The 26,046-nt window shown below is 41.5% G+C and overlaps 1 protein-coding gene across 2 annotated transcripts in view; it reads right to left on the minus strand.

Moving 5' to 3' along the window:
• The window catches only part of LOC142427328 (uncharacterized), a 36,285-nt gene extending 27,242 nt beyond the window's left edge, over positions 1-9,043 (minus strand). For both annotated transcript variants that reach the window (XR_012780030.1, XM_075532582.1), the window contains exon 1: positions 8,998-9,043. The gene's annotated coding sequence lies outside the window, so the exon portion shown is untranslated. The remainder of the gene's footprint in view (positions 1-8,997) is intronic.
• Positions 9,044-26,046: the final 17,003 nt, after the last annotated feature.

Here is a 26,046-nt window from a genome sequence, read left to right on the forward strand (position 1 = left end):
GTATAAAGCACATCTGTACATTCTTTTTTTTAATTTTAACAATTTATTAGGGGCTCATACAATTCTTATCACAGTTCATACATATACATACATCAATTGTATAAAGCACATCTGTACAGTCTTTGCCATAATCTTTTTTTTCTCCTCTTTTCTTTTTTTACATTTTATTAGGGACTCATACAACTCTTATCACCATACATACATATACATACATCAATTGTATAAAGCACATCCATACATTCCCCCCAATCATTCTCAATGATTAAGTTTTAATGCCTTCCAGAAATACTGATAACTTATGCAAAAAATACATAAAAACAGAATGGTGATAGTAACCGTTGAGATCAATAGCTACATTGTATACATGCCTTATTATGCTTATTTAGAGTATTTCAGAGGAAGGATCTTACTTTGAGGACTAGGTGCACATCACCCAAATCATGGTATTGTCAATTGCCTCTTATGTATTGGCAGCTGAACACTGCATAAGGAGAACTGAAGAATTCATTTATTTGAGTTATACTGCTGGCTAAGAACACTGAAATAACATTGGTGTCCAAAAGCACAAACCAATCTGTCTTTGAAGAAGTAAGCTCAGAGTGCTAGTTAGAGTCAAAGATAGTAAGCGTTCCTATTACATACTTTGGACAATGTTGTCAGAAAGGAGCAGTCCCTGGACAAGGATATTGTATGTGGTAAAGTAGAAGGTCAGGGACAAATAGGAATCCCCAACTAAATGAACAGACACAGTGACGACAACAACCGTTCATCCTAAACAGTGAGTCTGGCATAGAAAACTGTGTTTCCTTCTGTTGTGTACTGGGTCCCTATGATATGGAGTCAACTCAGTGACACCTAACAACAACCACCTCAGAAACCACTAATCAGTACCCAAGACAAGCACAAAATACCAGTGTGTAAGTTATATTTACAAAAGTTATTTCCATGGTAACTGATGCCAAACCTTTCCTGTGACATTTGCTGGAACATAAGCTCTCTTATTAAAAAGAAGGAATGGGTTTGGTGTGTGTGTGTGTATGTGTGTGTGTGTAACAAAGTAATGACAAAATCACTGAGGTCTATCATCACTGAATCAAAATTAAATTCCATGAGAAACATCAAGGTTAACTATAAGATAGGTTAAAGTTGAAGATTCTGGTAGCTAGAGACCAGAGTATTCACACAGTATGAATAATCACTTTGTGTTGTGTTATTTAAGTTCAAGTTATTGGGTACAAACATAACCATGATTGTGAGAGTACATTACTAACATTTTCTATGAGACCAGTAATAAGCTGATACCAAGGTCAGATGATACTTCAAGAAAACTGTAGACTGATATTGGTAATGGATCTACATGAAAAAGTTCTTAAAATTATTGGAAATTGAGTCAGACAACACATCCAAATAATTATATACCATGATTAATTGAAATCTGTCCTAGAGTTCATTTAACATCAAATAAGCACTGTTATATACCAAAAAATATAAACAAATTATCTTTTTTATACTACAAAAGAATTGATAATTATCAATTATCTAAATAGACACATAAAACATACCAAACAAAATCAAAGGCTTTTAATGTTAAGGGAAAAAACCCTCCACAAATCTAACATAAAATGGGTATACTTCAATAGGTTAATATGCTAATAAACATTGCTTTTTTTAAAAAAAGGTCAAAATGTCAGACTTAGAAAAACTACAAAAATATCCACTTTCACCAGATATTAAAAACTGACTGTATATTAAAACTACAGTAATCAAAATAAGATTTCTTTAAGGACAAGGCTGCCAAAGAGAAATAAAATTTCCTCTAAACATAAATTAATGATTGTATCCATGAAATCTTTAAGATATGCCATAAATAGGTAATAAATATAAAAACGTAGGCTACATTTCAATACGTAAAAATAACTTTGGGAACTTAATTCACAAACCATCAATTGCTAAACAACAGCTCCCAGACTATTAACCCTTACACCTTAACATGCTGAGCATCCTGACAACACACTGATAATCTTCCCAAACACTGAAACCCTAACTACCTGAAAAGCCCCTCACCATCCAGAATGGCTATTAATACCCTGAGCACTCCCTGATAGCAAAAACCAATTAAAAAAATTTAGCCTAATTCATTTATTCCAATTTAAAAAATCAGGAACACAACTTGGAATATATTCTATAACCTAAATCCTAACTATATAACTCAAAGTCTCAAATTGAGGAACCAACTCCCAAACTGTACTGTTTAAATCATAACTCTACATCTTTATACCATAATACATAAGCCGTAAGCAACTGCAAACATAAGCTGTCAGGCAGGACACATTCTAAACAGAAAGCCCTTTACCAGACGTCTTGATTTTTAACAATTTTTCTCACCTCCCGCGGTGTTTTTAAAAAGTCGCGATTTTTGGAAAGAATGCATGACAAGCTAGAGTATCCGGTTTTTGGCTGCCATGTGGCTATTTCACCAGGATCTGAGTTTGATCAATGGTGTCCTGCTGGTATCTTGCTTTATCAATGTTAAAATCTGGTCACCTTACTTTAATCTCTCCATTAACATCTGACTCCTGACACTTATGTTCTATTTCTATCCATTGACTCTTGTTCTTGAACCAGGAACATTAATCCCAGGACCTAATTCCAATCTTACCTACAGATTCTGACTCTAGCACCCTACAACCCTAAATTGAACCCAAATCTAACCCATCAAGAAAGTCACATTGCTAGGTATGTATGTGGAGCTATCTTCTCTCTCAGACTTTACCTAAATGTAGGGAACTAATAAGGTAGATAGACAGACAAAACCAGGAATCACAGGCACATTTTCAGTAAACTATTTAATCATTTTCTTTTCTTTTTTTAACTATTAAATCATTTTCATCTAATTCATGGTAGTTGGCAAAATAAACTGGTTGATAAATGTTTATATATGATAACAACAACATGTCCATATGACAGGTGTCTTGTGGATCTCCCCTCTACTCTGTCCTGGCCTCAAGGAGTCTTTTCTGCTATCGGACATATGCAAGGATGTTACCCAATAAGCAAGGTGCCTGAGGGTTCAGTTGTACTGATTTATTAATTTATACATCCCAATTTCATCTGGTTTCTTCCTCAAAGATGTAGCGAAACCCATGATCAATAAGGCAAATTAATTACTTCTTAATTTTGTCACCGACCCCTTCCCTCCCCTCATTCCCACAGGACACTCAGGTCACAAAAGATGCAGGAGGCAGAAAATTAAAGGTACATACATAGGAAGCATTGTATCCACTTTTCAAAACTAACATTGGCCTTTTACTGAGGCCTAGGGAAAGGGCTCAGTGAATGATTTTATATACCTCCTCTACCAGTGTGCACTGATAACCCGAAAATATCTGACTCCAGTCAATCTTTAGATCTGTGTGAACCAACAGCTTAACCTCACAGGACATACTTCAAGTGGGGCTGTATCTTCACCCCAAACTGGAAACATGTCAATCCTAAGGATACTCTGTGTGTCCAGTGCCAGGGACTCCCTGTCAGAGCACACTGGGGTTCTCCTCTCACTGAGAAAAGTAAGTCCTCAAATACTTCCTCATGATAACAACAGCGGGGCAACCCCTCTCGGACCTAACCTGTGAAATGCTGACCGGACACCCTGGGCACATGGATATCTCAATGAACTCTGAAATGAAAGTGAGAACTTGGTGTGGGCCAATTAGCAACTAAGAAGTCATTAGTGGAGAATGATTAAGGCAGCAAATGTACAAATGTCCTTGACACAATGGATGGATGTATGGATGTGATAATAATTCTACGAGCCCCAATAAAATGGTTTTTTTAAAAAGAAGGATTTATGAACTAAAGACCAGTTTAGTCCAAATGAGAGAACGCTATGGATAAAGACAAAAAAGCAAAACTTTCTTCAGAACAAGAATAACTAGACGGCTTGATGCAAGATTTAGACAAACTCGAGAGTCCCTCTGGCCAGCTATATTGGGCACAAGAATCCTAGGGAGCATCATCAAAGCTCGGGGGGAAAACTATTTTTCAATATAGATTTTTAAAACCAGCCATACTATCAACAGGAGAGCACCCCAAACCTCCCAAAATAAAGGGATTTTCAGCCATGGAAAAAAATAAATAAAAGAAGTCACTAGTGGACACATCACGGCCAGGATAATGGCACAGGTCTGAATACCGTTGACTGTAACCACAGGGGCTTCCAGAGGCAAAAGACATTGTTTCTCCCTGAGCCTGTTATTACATACCTACTGGAGGAGGGTACCTGGCCTAGGATAGGCCCGCGTGCACAGGTTCCAGGGTCTTTTACCATCCAAGAAGCACAAAACTGCCAAACAAGAATGATCTACTATCTTTCCACACAGCATAGCCTGATCTGAGATCCACATCTGTCCCAATTTCAGCACGTCGAATAATCTGTCTCCAGGATCACCTTGGTCTGAGCTCCAACTGGGAAATAAAGGGGATGCTAGAGACAGATTAAATGGTAACCACCCAGAATTACTTCAGCAAGATCAATAAATCAATATAATTTTTCTTCCAGGTGCCTTCCTTTTCGGAACAGCCATCATGGGGCTTGGAGTGGATTACCTAATATAAACTGATGCTTGTGCTAAGAATATGCAGACTTCATGAAGACCTGATTAGTCATCTACCGAGAAGGTGCCAAGGATGAGCTATATCTGTGAATCCATAGCGGAATGGGGGACATGGCCAGCTAGTACTGTGGGAGACACGGTGAGGGAAGTCAGGGTGAACCCAGGAACAAACCTCACCTTCAGGAACGGGCTACAGAGGGTGCTGATGAACAAGTGAGCACAAGAACCAGCCTCTGAGGCAGGTAGAGAGGGGTTGACAGGGTGGGTTTCCTGTTCTGAATTTCATCGTTTTCTCCAAGAAAACATCTCTATTTGTATTCTTATGTTCCAAAGCCCTGAGATCTATAAATTTAATCATCGGGCTTCCTTAGAAGTTAAAAAAACTGCATGTGAACTATTTGCCTTCAGAGATCATCACATCAGTCAGAACCAGTTTTCATTTAGGAGAAAGTATAGAAACTGATGACCAGAAAAGATGGTGCTAACTGCAGGTCTGAAGGGAGTGACCTCACTTGGGTTGTACACAGACCCTAGAAAAGCAGCTGCCTTAGAGAAGTGCTGAACTTGTCTTATAATTCTGTTCCTCCCTCATAGCTGTGAATATACCATTTGTAATAGGGGAAATGTTACTGTCCGACAGCAATGTCACAAGAATCTTCATTTTTATGGAGGTTCCTTAACAGCCCTTAACACCTTTCAAACAGTGAAGATGTGTGTTTACGGGCTGGAAGACAATGAACCTCTAATAATCAGGCCACACTCTAAACCTATACTGGAGAGAAGGGTACACACTGGAAACAGAGTTGCCTTGCTGAATAACACAAGTCTTTTAAAACACAGCATGAGCAAAAGTGCAATATTGTTCATATTAGGACCCAGAAATGTGGAATTAGATTCCACCCATGTTCTTAGGAAAGTCGTGGATTTAGAGTCCTGTAATTTTCTGTGTAGTGTTGAAGCTGCTCACATACTGATGAATGAACTAAAACAAAACATTTCTGTGCAAATAAACACAAAAAATTCTCATTAAGAGTCACCATGTCAGAATAACGGGGTCAAAAAATGTGCTTGACACAATGGATGTATATATGGATTACGACAAGAGTTGTATGAGACCCCAATAAAATGATTTAAATAATAATAATAAATAAGAATCACCATGTCTATTATGCAAAACATGTCATCTTGGCAAGTCTACATTAGTCAGTGAAGAAGCCCTACTGCTCCAGTGCTTAAATGAGTGTCAGCTTGATTAAATGAAAGCAGTTGAGTCCCACGAGGTGGCAATCTGTTGAAATACAGATTACAGCCACGAAACCTGGAAAAGTTCAACGGCCCATGGCATCACTACCAAAATGCACTGGAGTGCCCATGAGAACAATAAACCAGTGAATAAAACAAGCCTTCTATCAAGGACACTTGGATAAAAGGTTAGAACATTTAAGTTCTACCATGCAGTGTGGCAGAGAAAATGGTCACCTATTTTAAATAAGATGAGATCTTACTTTATATAAGAATTATATATCTGGATGTTGCCTTTTACTAGAAACAATTATAGCACAGTTTTGAAAATTAGGAGCTAACATTGGGACATAGTTCTACCCAGTAAAATAAAAAAAAATTGAAAAAGAAAGTAACCAGAGCAAATAAATCAAAAGGATAAAAAGAATTTACATACTTAGAATTTGGTTGCAAGAAACATTTTCTGTATCCACTAGGATAGTGGTTGTTAACCTTCCTAATGCTGCGACCCTTTAATACAGTTCTCTTCACTTTGTGGTGCGCCCAACCATAAAATTATTTCCGTTGCTATTTCATAATTGTAATTTTGATACTGTTATGAATCATAATGTAATTATCTGCAGGATGTATTTTCCTCGCTACAAATTGATCATAATTAAAACAGTGATTAATCAGAAAACAATATGCATTATATATTGTGAAATGTTTATTTCTAATTACAAATAAAGGAAATTTTGTCTTGAATCATGGTGTATCATGAGTAAGAGTCTTCACCTCCGGGTATTCATATGTGGGCGTATATGCATGTGGGTGGACCTGGCAGGAGACAGAGGAGCAGTGTCTCAGGTCCTAAAACCATCTAAAATATGTGATTTGCCATGGTCTCAGGTAACACATGTTACCACCCCCGCCCTAAAGGGTTAACAACACACAGATTGAGAACCGCTGCACTAGGATAACTGATAAAGGACCGATTTAAATTCTATGTCACTGTGAAAATAAAATAGTAAAAAAAGTGCTGACCTTGAGGACATGTGTCACTAAAATATATTAATGCACAAAACCCAAACTCCCTGCGTTGAGTCAATTGACTCATAGTGACGCTATAGGAGAGAAGAACTACTCTGAATTTTCAAAACCAAACTCTTTACAGAGGAAGAAAACCTATTCTTTTTCCAGATTTATACATAAAAGGACCTGAAACATCAATCAATAATTGCTGGATTCTGCAAAACAAGAGAATATAAAAGAAAATAAAAAGTCCTACAAAAAATTGAGTGGACTTTACATCTGGGCCAGCAATGCACTAAGAGCCAAGAGGGATGGTATGGGAGTGATAGCAGTGGATTGAAGAGTGCAGTGATAAAGAGAATTGAGCCAAATAGGACAAATCTCTCATGTGAGGTTTATTTGGGGAGATATCCCCAAGTTGGATTCTTCACACTCCAAGTGGAAAGTTACAGCATCAGCAGAAATTAGGAGACAAGTCCCAGTGGGCTGTCTTAGAGATTAAAGTCTTAGCACCCCAGTTAGTAAAGGTGTATGGATGACAGTGACTGCCTAAAGTCAAATTGAAGGGTCTACCCGTAGATTAGGCCTCCATGGAATTATTTCTGATTATTAAGCAAGGATATAGATTAGATTTGCCTAGAGGCAGAGGAAATGAGAAAGTCGACGGCCTCCACCATTCTCCAGCCAATCCAGGGTGTCCTATATTCCTTAAGTTGAGCCCAGGAAACCTACGTCAGATGGCCCTGGACCACTCTTGTAAAATGTTCTATCTGACAATATAGATGTCCCAATTATGGTCCTGTCCCTTCTTCTGTAGTCCCACTTATAAAAATGATTGTCCATCAATCATGAACTTGTGACAGTTTCCTTTGTTCTAATATAATTTACCGTAATTAGATTCTCGACTTGAGTGTTTCCTTGAACTGCACCAATGATCTGCTTCATCTGGGTGACGTCTGTTTGCGTCTTGTATTCTCTTTGTCACTATTAAGACTTAATAAATGGTCTCCTTAAATTATATTTGAGATTGGAGTCCATTTTGCAGTCTAAAACAGAGCACAAGCTGGTTTCTGAGGGGCAGAATTGATTGACAAGGCACAAGCAGGAATGATGCTTTAGAGTAAAACAGAGACACCATTTTAAATATAGTTTAAAGTGAACATTTGTTAAATCTTAACTGACAAACGCAGCACAGACACAAATACATCTGGATGAGTGAAGCCACCAACAGGAGGTTGAAATGGCTTCCCAGGTTCACAATTGAGATATGGGACAAAGAGGTTGTGGGGGAGGGGCAGGGCAAAAGAAACGCCTACAAAAGCATGATTGGTGGCCAATGACAGGCAATTCCGAATGGTCCAGGGCCTTCTGACCCATGCAGTCAGGGCAGGTCTGATAGGGGATAGCTAGGAGACCCCTGTACTGTCTGCAGTTTGCTGACCTCCATCAAGGACACACAGGCTTGCAAGCTTCTCAGAAAGACCACCCCTCCCCCGGCTGCCTGGAGAGAGGTGAAGGTAATCCACACTCCAAAGCCCTCTGCCTGAGGATCCAGTTACCTACAACCTTGCTTCCTGGTCAGAAGGCGTTCAATGAGGTTTACGTGGGACTCTGCAATCCCAGTGAGAACTCAGTCTGTGCGGGGATCTGGGGCCGTCACTGCTACGGTACCCTTTTTCAAAGGAAGGTGCTGAGAAGTTAAGCTCTAATACAGAACTCGGTGAGCAGTGGAGCGGCCTGATGACTGCAAGGCTGGCCTCTCCTTTCGGTAAAGGCCACTCCGGGATCCCCTGCTCTCTTGCCCGATTAACTGACAAGGAGGGAACAGGCCATAGGCAAGAACCTGCCCTCAATTGGGCATTTCTGGCGTGAGGGGTGAGGGTGAAAGAGGAAAGGGGGCCTAAGCAGGAAAGGGGACAGGAGTATTCCCAGGGCAGAAGGCAGAGAGGCTTGTAACCAGCTCAGAAAGGATTTAACTGGAAATAACCCAGGGGGTCGCGGTGACCTGGAACGCGGGCAGACAGGGTGCAGGAACTGTAATATCCGTGGGGACAGGGGCACAGCTGGGGATGTCGGGCCTGTCGGGGACTCCAAGCCTAGGATCAGCACAGAAACATGGAGACTCACTTACCCGTGTGGGACACTCGGGCTGCACCTTCACAGTCAGAGGAAGTGGGTTCTGCAGGAAATTGCATCAGCTGGGTAGGGGTGGGGTGGGGGGGGGGGTCATTCGCAAGGGGCGGGGCCTGGAGGTAATAAGAGACTCCTGGAGGGCGTGGCCTGGAAGTGAAGCTCAGGTCCTGGAGTGGCAACTGATCCATTCTTAGTAGTTTTTTCTTAGTCTGGAAGTTCTGCTAAACACTCTTCACTCTGGGTGACCCTGCTCGCATTTGAATCACAACAGGGAAAGACAAACTAAGGAAAAGTAGTGGGTGGAGGGCATGCTTCCCAACTTCTTTGACTTGTTAATTAGCAATTCAGGAAAAAGTATATCATATTAAAAACAAAAAAAATTAATTGCCTAACTCTTTCCTTTAAGAACAGTTCTAAGGAGAGAGAGGTAATAAAGTGAGGATTAACCTGATAAAAATGGACCTTAGTGACAACTGAACACATCATTGAGGGATTGAAAATTAGCAATTCTGAAAGAACACCTCAGTAAATTAGGTAAGGAGGTTTCTGATCATTTCATTGTTTCACCTAAAATCACATGGGTGTCGTTTTGGGTTTTTTTTGTTTTTTTAATGAATCTGAATCCTGCAATGTCCCATTCAATGCCTTATATACTTGGTCTGTCCTCCATGGTCAATGGCCCACAAGATTTTTACCTTCCCTAACTGCTCAGTTCAGGTGCTCCCCTTTGAGGGTTGTGGCCAGGCTTGTTTTTCATTGCTATTGAAATGACCAGTGAAAAAGCAGAAGTTGGGCTCACAGTGAGAAGTGCTCAGGGATCATCAGGCCATCATGGAAAAAATGGCTTAAAAGACTTTTGACAGAGGACAATTTCTATTGGACCCTGAGATATAATAAATTTCTCTGCCAGGGAAATGTGTTCATTATCAACTCTGGAAAAAAGCACATTGTAATTTAAAAAACAGCAACAACAGTTTCTTCCCTCTTTTCTCTTGTCCCGAGCCTTCCTCTGCATCTTTGCTTATGTCTGTTTGACTAAGCGTATACTATGTTGCTCTCATTTTCCAGCATAACAGATTAATAAAGTCAATGATTCTTAGTAAATTGGGTACCCATAAAAAAAAAGCCTTTACTGATTTCCTTTGTCTTTTTTGTTTGAACTTTTTTGTTCTATAGTTAACGAGCCTAATATAGTTCAGTTTTACTTTCCTGCTTTTTGGAATTTTTTGGTTTTTGTTAGTTACTCAGACCAATATTTAGATTGGAGGAATAAGAAATCTTGAGGGATTTTTTAAGAAATATGTACACTGTATATATTTACACAGCCCACCTCAAGAAATGGATATCAAAAGTAATATTTTAAACAGTCCAAATAATAGTCTCTTTTTTTTCTCTGCCCCATCTTCCTCAACAACCTATTGTAAGGTCTCTCTCTCCAGGCTAGATTTCAGCCTTGGTCCTTGGCTCTGCGCGAGAAAGATTTCATGCCGAAGCTGGACTCGTGATCCAAGTGAATTGAATGAGAGTTAAAAGAAGCTTCAGGTTTTATGCGGCACCCATAGGATTCCTTCGACCATGTGGCCTGGCAGAGACTGCTCAGGATCATGCAAGGATCTCTCTCCTCCCAGGAAGAGGACCAGACCAGCCCCTCTCCCTTCCTGTCCCTGCCTTTTCAAGGGTTCCCGGGGGAGGCGTGGTGAATGACCCCAGGTCGCTCTCATAGGCTGAATTGCAATCACCTGGACCAGGTGGGCTGCTCCAGGTGTAACGCCAATCTGAGCCCACCAGCGGGAAAAACCAGCTTTGTTCTAGGTGGGCTCTCCTGGGCATGCGTAAATGGACTTCCCAATTCCCTAGGCTTAGCTGCCTAACACTATCACTCTCCTATCCCTGTTCCCCCCTCCCACCCCCCCCACCCCCGTCCTTTGCCTCTTCACAGTTATCAAAGTATTATCTTTTCAAGTATAATCCAAGTTTCTTTATGTATGGTTTTCATTATAATGCTAGTGTTATTAAATATTTATGTTTGTAAGATTGACTGAGTTTGCAAAGCATAATACGTTTTTTCATGCCTCGTGGTGTTTTAGACAGTCCTTCCCCCCGCCCCCCTCCCCGAGTAAGTATATAACTCTATATGCTTACAGATAATATAACTATTGATTCAACACTTTTTCAAATTTACAAGATAAAACAAGGCTTAGAACTGGATCACTTGGTCCTTTTTCTCTTATCACCTCCCAGTTCAGAATGCTTGCATTTTTAAATGGCCAGCATCTTCTTGGACCTACAGTTAAGCTCAACACATTCAATCTCAGCATGATCTTCTTTGTGGTTTTAGCCTTCTTCCAGAAAATTGGCTTTGTGTGCCCACCACAGCCACTCTGCTTCCCATCATAGGGTCTCCTTCTTTGTGCATACAGTGAATCCTTGACCTTCTTATACTGGGTCACTTTGTGAGGTTGATGGTTGCCGCATTTCTTACAGAAAGTTCTCTGGGCTTGGAATACATTGACTATCTTTGCAGAGATATGGCCTATGCAGTGTAAATGGGAACTGAGAGTCTTCCATCCTTGTCTCACTCCACTTGTGCCTAACCCTAGAGTCATTTTGTTTTCATTGATGTATGATATTCTATTGCATGGAAGTACCGGGGTTTGTCTATTGCTTTATAATAGGTGTCCATGGTTGTTTCCTTGTTTTTTATATTTTGGAAAATACAGCAACAAACATAGGTGTGCATATGTCTGTTCGTGTTGTATTCTTTATCTCTTTAGGGTATATAAAAATGTACATATGTAAATATATATAATGAGAGGGGAATAGATCTATGTACTCATATCTATACGATAAGAATTAAAGTTGCAGAAGGATATTGGGCCTCAAATCAAGTACTCCCTTAACACAGGAACACTTTATTCTAACAATCTGACATTCTGTGATGCTCACCTTCTTGACAACATTGCTGAAGACAAAATGTGTACATAATCAATGCAGTGAAAAAAGCTGATGGTGTACGGTTATCAAAAGATTTAGCATCTGGCATCTTAAAGGCTTGGAGACAAACAAGCAGCCATCTATCTCAGAAGTAAAAAAGCTCACATGGAAGAAGCGCACCAGCCTGTATGATCATGAAGTGTCAATGGGATCAGGTATCAGGCATCTAAGACACAGAATAAAACCATACCCAATGTGAATGATGAGGCACATGGAGTGGAGACCCAATGTCCATCTTTAGAGATTGGACATCCCCTTACAGAGGGGTCACAGGGAAGATATGAGCCAGTCAGGACGCCATATAGCACCAATGAATCACACAACTTTTCTCTAGTTCTCTTGGTGCTTCCTTCACCGCACTATCATGACCTCAATTTTACCTTACAAATTGGACTAGATCAGAGCATGAACACTGCTACAGATAAGAGCCCACAACACAGGGAATCCAGGATAGACAAATCCCTCAAGGCCAACAAGAAGAGTAGAAATACCAGGAGGATTAGAGGAGAGTGGAGTGAGATAGGGGGAATTGAGCACAAGGCTCAAATAGAACCCCCTCCCAGGGGGAAGAATAGCAGGAACGTGGGTGAACAGTGAAGGAGGACAATGTAAGATATGGAAAAAATAATAACTTTTCAAGGATTTGTGAGGGAGGACGGGTGGGAAGGGAGGGGGAAGAAACGAGGAGCTGATATCAGGGGTTCAAGTGTGAAGAGAATGCTTTGAAAATGATTATGGCAGCATGTTTGCAATTGTGCTTGACACATTGGAGGAATATATGGATTGTGATGAGATGTAAGTGCCCCCAATAAAAGTACTTTTTTAAAATGATGAGATTACTAGGTTATATTTGTGCTTGCATTTGTTTAAGGAAGTGTCATACTGTTTTCCACAGAGATTTTAAAATTGTACAGTCCCACCAGCAATGTATGAGCATTCCAATTCCTACTCTTCTCCAGTAGCATTGATTATTTTGTCTTATTGAATTTTGATTAAAATGTGGGTATCAGGTGGTATTTCATTATTGTTTTAATCTATTTTTCTCTTCTTCCTAGTGAACATTAACATTTCTTTACATCATTGTTGGACACCTGGATGACGTCTTTAATGAATTGTCTAATTTTGTCTTGTGCCTATTTTTTGATTGGGTTGTTTGTATTTTTCTTGTTAAATATTGTAGTTCCCTACAGATTTTGAGATTTGTCCTTAATCCGATGCATTATTACTAAATGGTTTTCTCGTTCTATGCATTCGTTATAAATTCTTTGATGATGTCTTTTGATGTGCATAAATGTTGTATTTTCAGGTGATCTCAGTTCTTTACATTTCTTCTATACTGCAGATATTTCATTACATTCACAGTATGCTTGTGTCCTGTGTTAGTGCCCTTTAGTTTGTCCCTAAATTTTCGTTGTTACTCTTTATGTTTCTGGGGTTTCTATTTAGATCTCTGATTTATGGTGAGTTCATTTTTGTACATGGTGTGCAGTATGGGTCCTCTTCATTTTTTTTGGGTTTTTTTGGCAGGTGAAGATCTAACATAATTTGGATCTCTGAGAGAAAAGGCTATGTCTGCCCCATTTACTCTGTCTCAAACCTTTATTAAAGATTAGGTGTGTATAAATATTTGATTTTATTTCTGGGTTTTCAATTCTAATCCATTGGTCTTCATATGAATTGCTATATCAGTACCAGGCTGTTTGTTTACCATGGCAATATAATATGTCTTAATGTCTGGGGGTTAAAGACTTCCTACTTTTTTTTAAACATATTAATAGTGTTTTATTTATACCGAGTTTCTTTTCTTTCCACATAAGCCTTTACTGATTTAAGAGACTTACACCTATTCCCTTAGTAGAGTGAGGCAAAAAAAAAAAAACCCCAAAAAAACAGTGCACATTTGGTGGGACTGCTAAGTAGGATGGTGTCAGAAATGCAGGTGGAGATCACAATGAACAATTCTTTGGCTTACTGGTTAATCTAAGAATCCAACAGGGATTGCTTTAAATGTTAGGTGTTAGTTCAGATAGATTAGAGAAACAAACGCACAGACACTCATATCTGTGTAAGAAAGAGCCTTATATACAACAGCAATTGAACATTGAGAAAACATCCCCGCCCAGTCCAAAAGAAGTCTATAAGCCAGAGGTTAGTCTTGTCTGCAGGAATGTCTGGCAGGGAGTGAGTGTGTGTCCCACCTACAGTGAGATATTTATCTCTTTAGCACATTTAAATGAGGTCATCAAGCTGCAACCTGATTGACAGGCAAAACTTCAGTCCTTCATTCTCAAGTCTCAAATTGAGAAGAGATTTTGTAACTACCACAGGATAATTCTGAGCGACAACCCTAGTAGAACTGTGAAATTGAAGGGCATCTATGTCTGAGACCTATGTTAGCTAGGACTTCAGGAATAAAGAATTATCACTTTAAAAATAAAGAAACTGGATTTTGAGAAGAAGAAGTCTTACCTCTAAACACAATCCTACGTAAATAATTCTTATACAGGATCAGAATCTGGGCCTGGGTTTTTGTTTGGTAGTTGTTGGTCTTACATTTTTAATTGCTGTTGTTCTTGTACTTAAGATCCATACACCATGTCATTTTCAATGCACATGAATTCGTTCTATGTTTCCGTAGTTCCAAGTAAATATGTCTAAACAATAAATATATATAACTGTGCCTAATATATACCTGTGCCTTAAACAGTCTGTTCATATGTTAAAATGAATTTTATATCAATAAAGAATCTATGTCCTCTTCAGTTTTTCTTTTCCCTTTTTTATTGAGACTCAGAGCAATGTTGATGTCTGATTCGTAAAGAATCTGAATGGCTTTTAACCCTGCCACATTTCTCAACCTATATTTTTAAAAAAGAAAATTTTACTTTATTTATTGTGTTAGTCTGGGTATATTAGAGAAACAAATCCTCAGAAAGTCATACGTATCAGACAGTTTTATATAACGGGTTAATGCCCATCAAGAAAACGTCCCAACCCAATGCTGCCCAAACCCACACGTCCAACATTAGCCCGTATGTCCAACACCAATCCATAAAGTCCTCCTCCATCTCACAAAATACACACAATGATGCCGAGTGCAGGAGGAAAGCCCAATCAGTGAACATGTAACCATCTCAGCGCTGGCAGGGGTCTCCACATGGCTACCACAGCACCCAGGGCTGCATCGGGGTAGGTCCATGTAGCTTCTCTTCAGGATGTGTTGCAAAAAGTGAACCTTGCCAGCTGAAACAGAGAACTGGCTAAGGCAGGTACACCCTGATCTTATCATCAGAAAGGAATAGACCTGAGAACTTGAAAGGTGAGGCTTACTGAGACATTTATCTCTCCACCCTTCAACCGACCTCACATGTTTATCAACCAGGTTGTCACAATAAAGTAACTCATTTATTTATCTTGGTATTTATCAATTTTTATATATTTTAAATACCTCTCTTTGATTTTTGTGTGTAGAACATTATTTGAAATAAAAACATATCCTGTGTAGTTGCACTGCCCATCTCATCAAGTCAACTCAGTAAAAGTGACCCAGTTCTCCCCCCACTTTATGCAGTTATTTTCTTGGCTGTCTCTTCCTCCAAAATTTTATGACCCTTTCTCCTTATGGCCAACACCACATTCCATCACCCTTGCAGTCATTAAAACCTTATCTTTTACTATGAAAACAACATTTTCTTAATTTCTTATAATAATGATTTCATAAAATAGTTATCTTTGTGAGACGAATTAACATTCCTAATCTTAATGTTCTCTTGCTAAGTCCATGTCTTAAAATGACTAAAAGAGTCATGTTTTTAAGTGATATTCCATAACATTCCATTATATAAATACAGACGTTTGATAGTTGCCCTCCATTTAGAGTCAGTTTTTGATTGTCGCCATTGTTTTGGTATAATAAAAATGCCATAATAAGCAACATTTTGCAAATGTATGTCCATGTTTTGTTTTTTGTTGTTTTTTAAATCAAAATATTCTCCATAACTTTCTTGACTTTAAAAGAACTGTGAATTTCTGATTTCAAGGAAGCCATGTGAAGTCCAAAGTGATGGAAGAGTCAACTTTTCATGTTGTCGATACCCAGTTTCACAAATCCCATGAGATCTTGAAGCCAAGGTGATGTGACACTTGGATACTCCACAGGTGAGCAATGTAGTCTCTAGAATGCTTATTGTAGTCTTATCCTCTTGGAACTCTGGTTCTGCTTCTTTATTTCTGCCTGTCTGGATCAACCTATTAATATGTTGTTCTCATGGTTCCGATTGTCAGACTTGAGATGAAAGTATATTTAATGAACTAAGTGACCAACAAAACTCCAGTCACTGATCCCTCTGAGTACAACTGTGCTGGTAGGACACATTCAACGTGTACTTAACCAGCCTTTGTGAAGGCAGGCTGTCTAGGATATTACTTCATAGTCTAAGCCTAGAATTGTGAACCATCACTTTGTAGACAACAACCGGTAATGTAGCAGGGACATAAAGTGGATTGAGAACAGTGGCAAGTGAACCCATCATTGAACTAATGAAAATTAGGAAATAAAGGAAAAGGAGCACACCATTAAAAATTAGGTGTTCGGTGATGTGCAGTTACATCATCTCCTGTCAACTTCCGAAGGGGTGGACTTTCCCCATTCAATCAGGTCGCAGCTTCATGACCTCTTTTGGAGGTTCAAAGGGGCTATAGCTCACTCCCTTTAAGACACTTCAAATGACAAGCCACATGCAGCTACACTGATGTAGCCAGAGCCCTGGAAAACAATGTGCCACTTGCGAGGTCAATTAGGAGTGCCTTTTGATCAACTGGTTGGAAATGCTCAGATGTGTGCAGTTGCATCGTCATCTGTAGGTCAATTTTACTTTAATGACAATGGCATTTGAGGTTCATCTGGCATGTGCAGGTTTGTGTGCCTGCTGGAGTGTGTGTGCATGCTTGTACTCCAAATTCTGTGGCAAAAAGCAGGTTTTTGCAACATCCACAGATAAGAAGTATCTATGCATATATTTCTCAAGGGGTTAGCAGGCCATGAGCCCCTGAAGCATTCGACTCCATTGCTTATCTAAAAAAGGATGCTGCTGTTTGCCTATCTTTTTTTTTTTGCCTGCCTATCTTAATGGCCTTCTTTACCATCTTCCTGAATTAAAAGACTTGCTCCACTAATTAAGCGTAGAAGCAATTTTTACAGCAAGTAGGGGACTGCTGCATTTTTAAATTCCAACAACTAAATCTGATACAGTTATATTTCTCACATTTTAACTAACAGCAGGCTAACCCTTTCACTCTCCCCCCTACCTCATCAGTTTTGACTTAACCATTTCAATCCCCTTAAGGTACTGTCTTCTGGAAGTCCTTGGTACTTTCAGCATTCTTTGCCAATAATATAATTCAAATTAATTGATTCTTCTTTGGTCCTTTCTCAATATCCAACTTGCATATGCATATGATGGGACTGAAAAAAGGTGCACCTCTGTCCTCAAAGTGACCTCTTTCCCCTGCAGTACTTTAAAGTGGTCTTGTACACCAGATATGCCCAATGCACACATGTCCAAATAAGGTAAAATCCTGACAATTTCAATATCTCCCTGATTTAGCATATTATCTATTGGTCCCGTAATGAGAGTTTCGTTTTCTTTACATAGCGTTGGAATCCATACGGAAGGTTCCCATCCTTTCCAGCATGCAAGGCATGTCACGTGCAGACTGACAGATGTTAGAAACCTTCCTCCTAGACAATGCAAAGTATAAGGCCAAGTTCTTCTTCAGAAACTCCAGCTTCTTGGATGATTTGCTCAGCATATAGATTGAATAAGCATGATGAAAAGATACAATTCTGACATACAACTTTCCTGATTCTAAACCACAAAATATTCTCTTCTTTATAGATAAGGGCCTCTTGGTCCATGTACAAGTTCTACATGAGGACAACTAAATGTTCTCAAATTTGAATTCATCTCAATGCTATGATCTTGTGGTAGACCAGGTTGTCTAGAGAAACAAATCCAGTGACACTCATATATGCATAAGGAAGAGTTTTATATCAAGAAGTAACATTATACCAACAAGGCATCTAACCCGTGTCTAACTCAAGGTCACAAGTCTGATGCAGGTCAGGGTCCTCTGCACACTTACAGAGCTGCAGCCTGATGATGTATAAAGGTGAAGCTGGATGTGGAAGATAACAGGCCAGTGGCGGCAGGATCAGATGGATCCAAGGTCAGTCGTAGTATGGAAGGGCACCAATAGCTCTCAGTCTCAGGCAGCCCACATGGGGCTACCCCTAAAGGAAGAGAGTTATATCAAGCAGGAAGATGGAGTGGCAGACAATGGGAAATTTAAATATTCTCCAATTATTAGAAGGCCACACCCCCAAGGAGGCATCATGAAGCTGTGACCTGACTGGCAGGTTGGATTCCACCACTACACGTTCCTACATCTTCAAGTTGACATAAATCTACCTGCCATAGATCCATAGTTAAATGCTTTTGCATAGTCAATGAAACACAAGTAAACATTTTTCTGGTACCTTTCAGGAAAGACCCATCTGATGTCAGCAATCACATCATATTTGACATTCGCTTCTGAATGCAGATTGCATTTCTGGAGTCTCCCTGTTGAAGTACTGCAGCAATCATTATTGAATTGTCTTTTGAAAAATGTTACGTGCATGAGGTATTAATTCTATTGGTTCATAATTTCTACAGGTTTTTTTTTTGCTCAGGTAGCTGAGTTTTAAATTTCTTACATAGAGAAATGAGTGATTCCTGTGCTTCATCAGCTGGTTGAAACATTTCAGCTGGTTTTCTGTCAACTTCTGGAGCCTCGTTTTTTTCTAATATCTTCAGTACTATTTGGACTTCTTCTTTCAGTACCATAGGTCCTTGATCATACACTACCTTTTGCTTTGTGTATTCCTTCCATCCTCTTTTGATACTTCCTGCATCATTTGAATTATCATTTGACGAAGAATATTGAAAGAACCATGGGCTTCAAGAAGAACTAACCAATCTGTCTCAGAAGAAGTGCATCGAGAATGCTCCTGAGAAGTGCGCCTTGGGAGATGTTGTCTCATGTGCTTTGGATGTGTTATCAAGAGAAACCAGTCCCTGGAAAAGCATATCATGCTTGGGAAAGTAGAAGGGCAGTGAAAAAGAGGAAGATCCTTGTGAGAGATTGAATGATTGACTGCAACAATGAGCACAAACAGAAAACTACTGTGAGATGGAGCAGGACTTGGCAGTGTTTCATTCTGTTGTACATGGGTTCTCTGGGAGCTGGAACCTAATTGAGGGCAACTATCAAGAGCAACAACACACTATCATTCATCCCACTCTCTACAAGGCTTTCCTGTTTCTATTCCTCCTCATTTCCTAAATTCTGTCCTTGGGTGTGTACTGTCCTTTTGATCTGACTTACTTGGTTGGTTAGTCTATCAACAGGGTGAGTTTAGTTCCGGACTGTGGGAAAATAAGAGAGAGGGAAATATGACTAGGACTATATTCCCTAACTTATTATGGAGGGAATCTGGAAAGCTAGTATTCCATGGTAGGAAAGCCACCACTTTGGTATGGTAGAGATAAAGTCAAAGTACATTATTCTGCTTTAAATACCATTTCCACAGATTCTCCCCTAACAGCTATGCTGCCTTAAAGTGAGCACATGGTTGATTCTATCTCTCTACAGAAGCCAACATTCTTGTTGTCCCCTCCTGGCATAGTACCCATCCCCCCTCATGCTTCCCCCCAGTGCAGGTATTAGGTTTCCTCAGGAGTAAACTCAGAGACTTTACTGTGGTTACCACCCACCTTGTGATGTATGTAACTACTGAATGTGCATAACTTATAGCTACCTACAAATATCCCGACAGTAAAGATTGACTCTCTCCTCCTCCCTCTCTTTGCGTAAATCTGGCTACTGATCATGGCCGTCCCAGAAGTAAGTGTTTGGGTCGGGTCTGAACTAGGCAGCCCCCTTTTTGGACTAAGCTGAAGCAGGTCCAGATCCTGCACGTGCTTCCCTGCACATCCCAAAGGTCAGCAGCTGCTGGGCGCCAGATAACCAGTGAAAACAGATGTTACTGGTTCAAAGAAAGCAGCAAGCAATTCTCCCTCCCAGTTTCCAGACCCCATATGCTAATTGCCCTACATTCTTCACCACCCCTTTAAAATCCCTCATGTGCAGTTGCTGAGCATGACTTCCCTTACCTGTTGGCCTAGGTCCTGGAACCTCATCCAGGAGCTCCCCCACCTAATAAAGCTATTTCTGTTTCTGCTCTCCCACGTCCTGTCCTGTCTGCCTTCCTGTTCCTCAGTTTCACCCTTACAGTAAGCATGCTACTATAAAATGTGTCTGAGTCCTTTATTTTACTTTCTCTCTCCTATCTTCTAAGACTTTACTATGCTCTTTGTATATTATAGCCATGCAATTTCAACTACAAACCCCACGATTGTCACAGGCTTGTTTACACAAAGACTGGACTTGAGAGGTGACTAAAGACCATTGTGTTGAGGGTCTCTTTGGTGATTTGAATTTTGGTCCTCATTTTCCTCCTACTCTATCTATGATCTTCTAGTGGGATTCCTTTTCGAGCCCTTGGTAGTGGTAGCTGGGCACATCTGGGTCTGATCAATCACTAACATTAGGTTAGCAATTTAATGGAAAGTAGCTTGTATAACTGAGGGATCCTTTTGGACTACACTTGTGTGCTATGGTGGGTAGAGCTACAAAGATACATAGGGATCCCTGTTCGTGTAGTGGTTACGAGTTGGACTGCTAACTGTAAGACTAGCACTTTGAATCCACCATTCACGCCACAGCAAAAGATGGAGCTTTTTACTTCAGCAAAGATTTAGTGTTGGAAACTCATATGGGCAGTTCTACCCTGTCATATAGCGTCACTCTGAGTTCACATTGACTCCATGGCACTGAGTTGTTTGTTTGTTTCTTTTGACAATTCATGATTTATCCATGGGGACAGAAAAACTCACATGAAAGCAGGTGTAGTAGTTACATAATTTCATATTCATTTGATAAATAAGACTAGGGTTGGAGTTTAGCCTGTCAATCAGATCACAGTTCCATGATGCTTCCTGGTGGGCTATACTGTCTCATGAGAATTCTGGGAACTTCTACTCTTTCTCACTGGAGGTAGGCTACCCTCTCTCTCTGCTTCACCTTCCCTCTGTTCGGAGAGGTAGAAGAACCACGAGAGACTTGCGCCAGCCCTAAGAAATTCTGCCGCAACTGGATACACAAGACTTTTAAGCCACCGACCTGTCATCTTTCTGCATTCAGCATCATTGCATGTGCTGTGTGAGTCTGAAGAGGAATCTATGGACTAGTATTGGACTTATGGGTTCATAGCAGTCTTATGGACTTGATCTGGACTGGGTTGGGATGTTTTCTTGATATCCAATTACTCTTTGACATAAAGCTCCTTCTTACACATTATGAGTGACCCTGGATTTGTTTCTCTAGCCTACCCAGTCTAACAGGGCAGGTATTTTAAAAGAAGTCCCTTTTAGTTGCAAAATCTACCCTCTGTTTCCCAAGATCTAATGATAAGGTGGCTCCATCAAATCTGGGAACATAAATCAGTTTAATTCAGTAAATATTTGTTGATAAGTGACACAGTGTTTTCTGTATCATCTGCACAACTATCTGACCATATTGGGAAATGTAACAAAGTATTGCAATCCTCGTATCTCAATTTTCAACCAGCAACTTTGAAATCTGACTAGAACTTTCATAAGGAAATTCTCTAGTGTATCAGGCATAAGAGAAGCATAATCCTTTTGGATGCAAATTAATAGAGAAATGTTTCACTTTGATCTGTCCCATAAGCACTTGTTCTGAGAGACCCAGCAGGCAAGAGTTACTTAGAGGAAGGAAATTTAAATTCCAGACCTCTCAACTTGGAAGAGTCTCTAGAAACTTTTTGCCCATGCGCTTGAAACCACTGGACTGATAGAACCTCTGGTAAGTGATATAATTAAATTAGCAGAGTGAGTAAATCATGATAAGTATCACTGAACTTAACTGTCAAGTTTAACTGCCCCAATAGAATTCAAGCAAAATGAAACAAGATAAAAGTACAAACTCCAATTCTAAGGACAGTCAAGTTTAACACCACCACCACCCCTTTCTCCCATCACTTTTTAGTGCTCCTGCTTAAGTTTTATTTTTACATTTTGTTACACACTGACATAATTTACCGAGACCATATGATGCTAGGTACTTCTCTTTTCCTAAAGGCAGTCATACACCACAAAGCTTTGCGGTGCACTATGGTCCTTCACCTCAAAGGTCATTAGTCACAGTTCTTGCTTCAGCCCAGTAACACTGTGGCAGGGTGGATGGCTGGGCGTTTCGCATTAGTTAGGAGGATGCCCCGTCTGGGGAATCTGATCACAGGCTTACATACGTACATTGAACATCGTTTTATGTCGCCCATGCACCCTCTCGATGTCTGGTCTTCGCACAACAGACTCCATTTTGAGTTCTGTACCTCCATCTTAGCTCTCAAGACTGACCCCTAACTGACCTCCCCTCCCCTCCCCTGCTCAACCCCAAATTCCTGGAACCAGCTCTTCCCAAAGCCAGAATGTTTTCTGAAGATGTGGTCACTCGACCCTTCCCTGACATATAGATAAGATTATCGACCTTCTCCCTTCTGAAGCACCTGTGTGAGCAGATCCTCCCCAGCTATGATCCTCCCCAGCTGTGCCTGCCAGCAGTGGACATAAAACGCCACCAGGATTTTTCCCTGCGCAGCTTCAATAGCTCAATACCCTGAGTTGCTGAACCCGCCGGCCAGCTTCGCAATAAAGCCTGCTTCTAAAACTTCGTTAATTGGGTCTTTGATTCTGTTTTCGCGTCCAAATAAGCCTAATACTCCACGCTGGGGAAAGTACCGTTTCTGCCCCCAGTTGCCATCATGACCTGAGCCTTCGCAGCTGCAGGCTGAGCCAGGGCTGAGGGCCCATTATTGCCGAGCGCCTCTCCCGGGCTCCGCCGCTGCGGCCCCGCCCCCGGCCCAAACAGCACCGCCCCTCCCGCTTCTGGGCACCTGGGTTTGCGCAGCCGCACAATGGGCGGGTCCAGAGCCGCCTCAAAGGTGAAGTGAAGGCGGGGCCCCGACCCCGCCGGCTCCTCCCACCCTGGTCACTCGGAGATGGGGCGGAAGTGCGGTGTCCTAGCCGGAAGTGTCGCTTTTCAACGGCTCCTACTTTGCACTCACTTTAGGGCCAGAGGAGCGCCGGCCATCTGAGCACCGTGTAGCCAGCGCTCCCAGGTGAGGGGCGCTCGTCTCCACGGACACGCGTGTGGGCGGCGGCCAGTTTGGGGTACCGTAGTGCTCCCAGCAGCCCTGCTGGGGTGCAAGCCCCCTTTCTCTCCTCCTGCCCTTCTCCGGGCGGCGCCCCTTGTGGTGAGAGGTGAGCGCCTGTCCCGGGACGCCGATCCCATCCCCCAGCTTTTGGATTGGTTGGGGCTCGTGGTGGGAATCCCCGCTGGAGAAAGGGGTAATCCCAGGCTAGGGTTCTTGTCTTCGGGGTTCCCAGGTTCGTTGCCTTGTGGGTTTCTGCTAAGCCCCCTCCATTGTTTCCTTTCCATACAGCGGTGCCTTCTCCCGGAGACTCTTGTCCCTTGTCAGCTCAAAGGGAAGAGAGCGCGTCTCAGGAAGCGAGTGGCTGCAGCTGGTGCACAAAACGTTAGTGCTTTCGCCCGGGGTTTGCTAAGTCTTGTCACCTGTGCGGTACCTTCTCCTGGGAGCGCGGGGAGAGAACCCAAGGTCCAGGTCTAGAACCTCCCTGGCTCTTCTTGTCAGCTGGTGTGTGGCCACAGGGAGCACACTCAGCCTTGTGAGTGTTGAAGTAGGCTAGAGAAACAAATCCATAGAAAGCCATGTGTTATAAGCATTTTATATAAAGAGTAATTGTACATTAAGAAAGCACCCCAACACAGTCCAGTTCAAGCCCCGAGTCCGATGTTAGCCCATATGTCTGATAGCTATCTATAAATTCCCCCTCAGACTAAAGAAACACGTGCAATGACGCTTAATGCAGGATGATCCCAGGCCAGTGGGTAGAACGTCTTTGGATCCAGTGGTGGTGTAAGCATCTCAGCAGTGGCAGGGGTCTTCTCGTGGCTTCTCTAGTTCCCAGGGCATAAGGTCTATCAGCATATTGCCATGTGTCTGGTCAGTAGAGGGTCTCTAAGGGAGTAAGCCGAAAGGGAGAGAGAGAGGGAAAGAATCTGCCTCCTGTCTCCAAGGAGCATATTCTAGAATTCCCATAATTGTCAGGAGAAGGCCATACCTACACACGAGCCATTGCTTAAATTTTGATTGACAGGCTGGACTCCACCCCTTCAGTCTTAATCATCAAATTGACAAATGATGATATAACTACCACACTAAACAATGGCATAAAATACCTCTAGTTTGTTTACTGGCAAACTTCAATTCGCTGGATCTTAAATCAGTTATTAAAGGGGAAAACTGATTTTCTTATGTAATGTGTGACTGCAGTACAACTTGGACAACTCAAGATGGTCACCAGCTGGTGTATTGATTTAAAAATTATTGAAGATCTCAATAATTTCTTTTCAATCTACAAAACATATTCTGATAGTCCATATATTCAAGTTTTCTCTCTCCTTCATGTTCAACCTCATTTATGTCAAAATTGTTCCACTATGCAAGTCCTATTGGCTCAGTAAAATGTTCCTCTCTTAGCCTAAGACTCAGTCTTTGATCCTTCTGATCACACTGTGCCCCCAATTTCAATGCCTTTTGTGTCTGACCAAACTGCTGCTGGGCCTTCTTTTCCCCTCCCCCATACAGCTCCCTTCAGGTCTCTCCAACCTCCTTGGATACTGCTGTGTTCTCCCACTTGCCAGACTGTAACCCTATATCTCCTGCTATCCAGTCTCATTCTTCTTTAGCCTTCCTCCTCACCACCTCCTCCCACCCCTGCCTTGTCTCAACCTCCTCCCACCACCTCCGAGTCCACAAGTTTTAATCCAATATCCCCTACCCTGTTACCTCATACAATTTCTACCCGAACTCCTCCCTTGCCCATACCAGGATGGTCCACTCCTGCCACCTCTCCTGTCAGCAGTTCCCCTCCCACACTTACCATGTTTTAAGACATCTGACACCTCTCCCCTAATGCCAGCAACATCTCCACCTCTCAACCTTCTGTGTTCAGCTCTCTCCAGTACAAAGACAGCTTGTTCAAACCCATAGGATCTATCCTCATATCCTGCCCCCCTCATTCCCCTCTGAAGTCACAGGACCAGAGAGAGGTCAGTAAAAGTTCACATTCCTTTCTTGATAAATTATTTATCAGTCTTAAGAAAACATCTTGGATGTTATACATTGGACCCAGACACTTAAAGAATTTAAGGTCTAGAAACTCCCTGGCTGGTGTGTGGCCTCATGGCATGCACTAAGCCTTGTGGTTGTTGAAGTGATATTCCAGCACAACCACCATGCACTGAAATGTGATTGACATTCCACAGTTGCTGGGCTAAGCCCTTTCAGGACTGGGGCCCTCAAGGAGATGGTCCAGTTGGGTGGCTGTTTGTCAACACCCTGGCAGCTGGCAAGTGAAGAAGAGACAGGTTCAGCTCTAGAAAGATGGGTTCAATGACCTTGAACTCAGCCAAAGGGAGACTCAGTCTTTTTTTGGAAAGCTTACAGGTCTCTAGAAGGGCCAGACCGCTTCCATTGGAAATCTTTACTAAGGACAGCATAGGTTTCTTCTGTTTACAAAGCTTACTGCACCCCTCTTGCCACTCAGTTAAGTATTGTCAGTCCATGGAAGCTGGCAGCAGCCCACTGGAGCTAGCTACACCCACCAGAAAGATGTGGGGGAACCCTCCTTAGCAAAAAGAGTTACAGACATCCCAAAGACTTGCACACCAAAATTGATCCTTTGTTCTCACATGGACTGGGCTCCTTCTACCCTCCTGCTGCTCTGACCTCCTTTGCTGTCACCTCTCCTCTCTACCTCTAAGGCTGACTCTCCCTCCCGCT

This window comes from Tenrec ecaudatus, chromosome 15, assembly GCF_050624435.1.
Source record: "Tenrec ecaudatus isolate mTenEca1 chromosome 15, mTenEca1.hap1, whole genome shotgun sequence".
In the NCBI taxonomy this organism is placed as follows: Eukaryota; Metazoa; Chordata; class Mammalia; order Afrosoricida; family Tenrecidae; genus Tenrec; species Tenrec ecaudatus.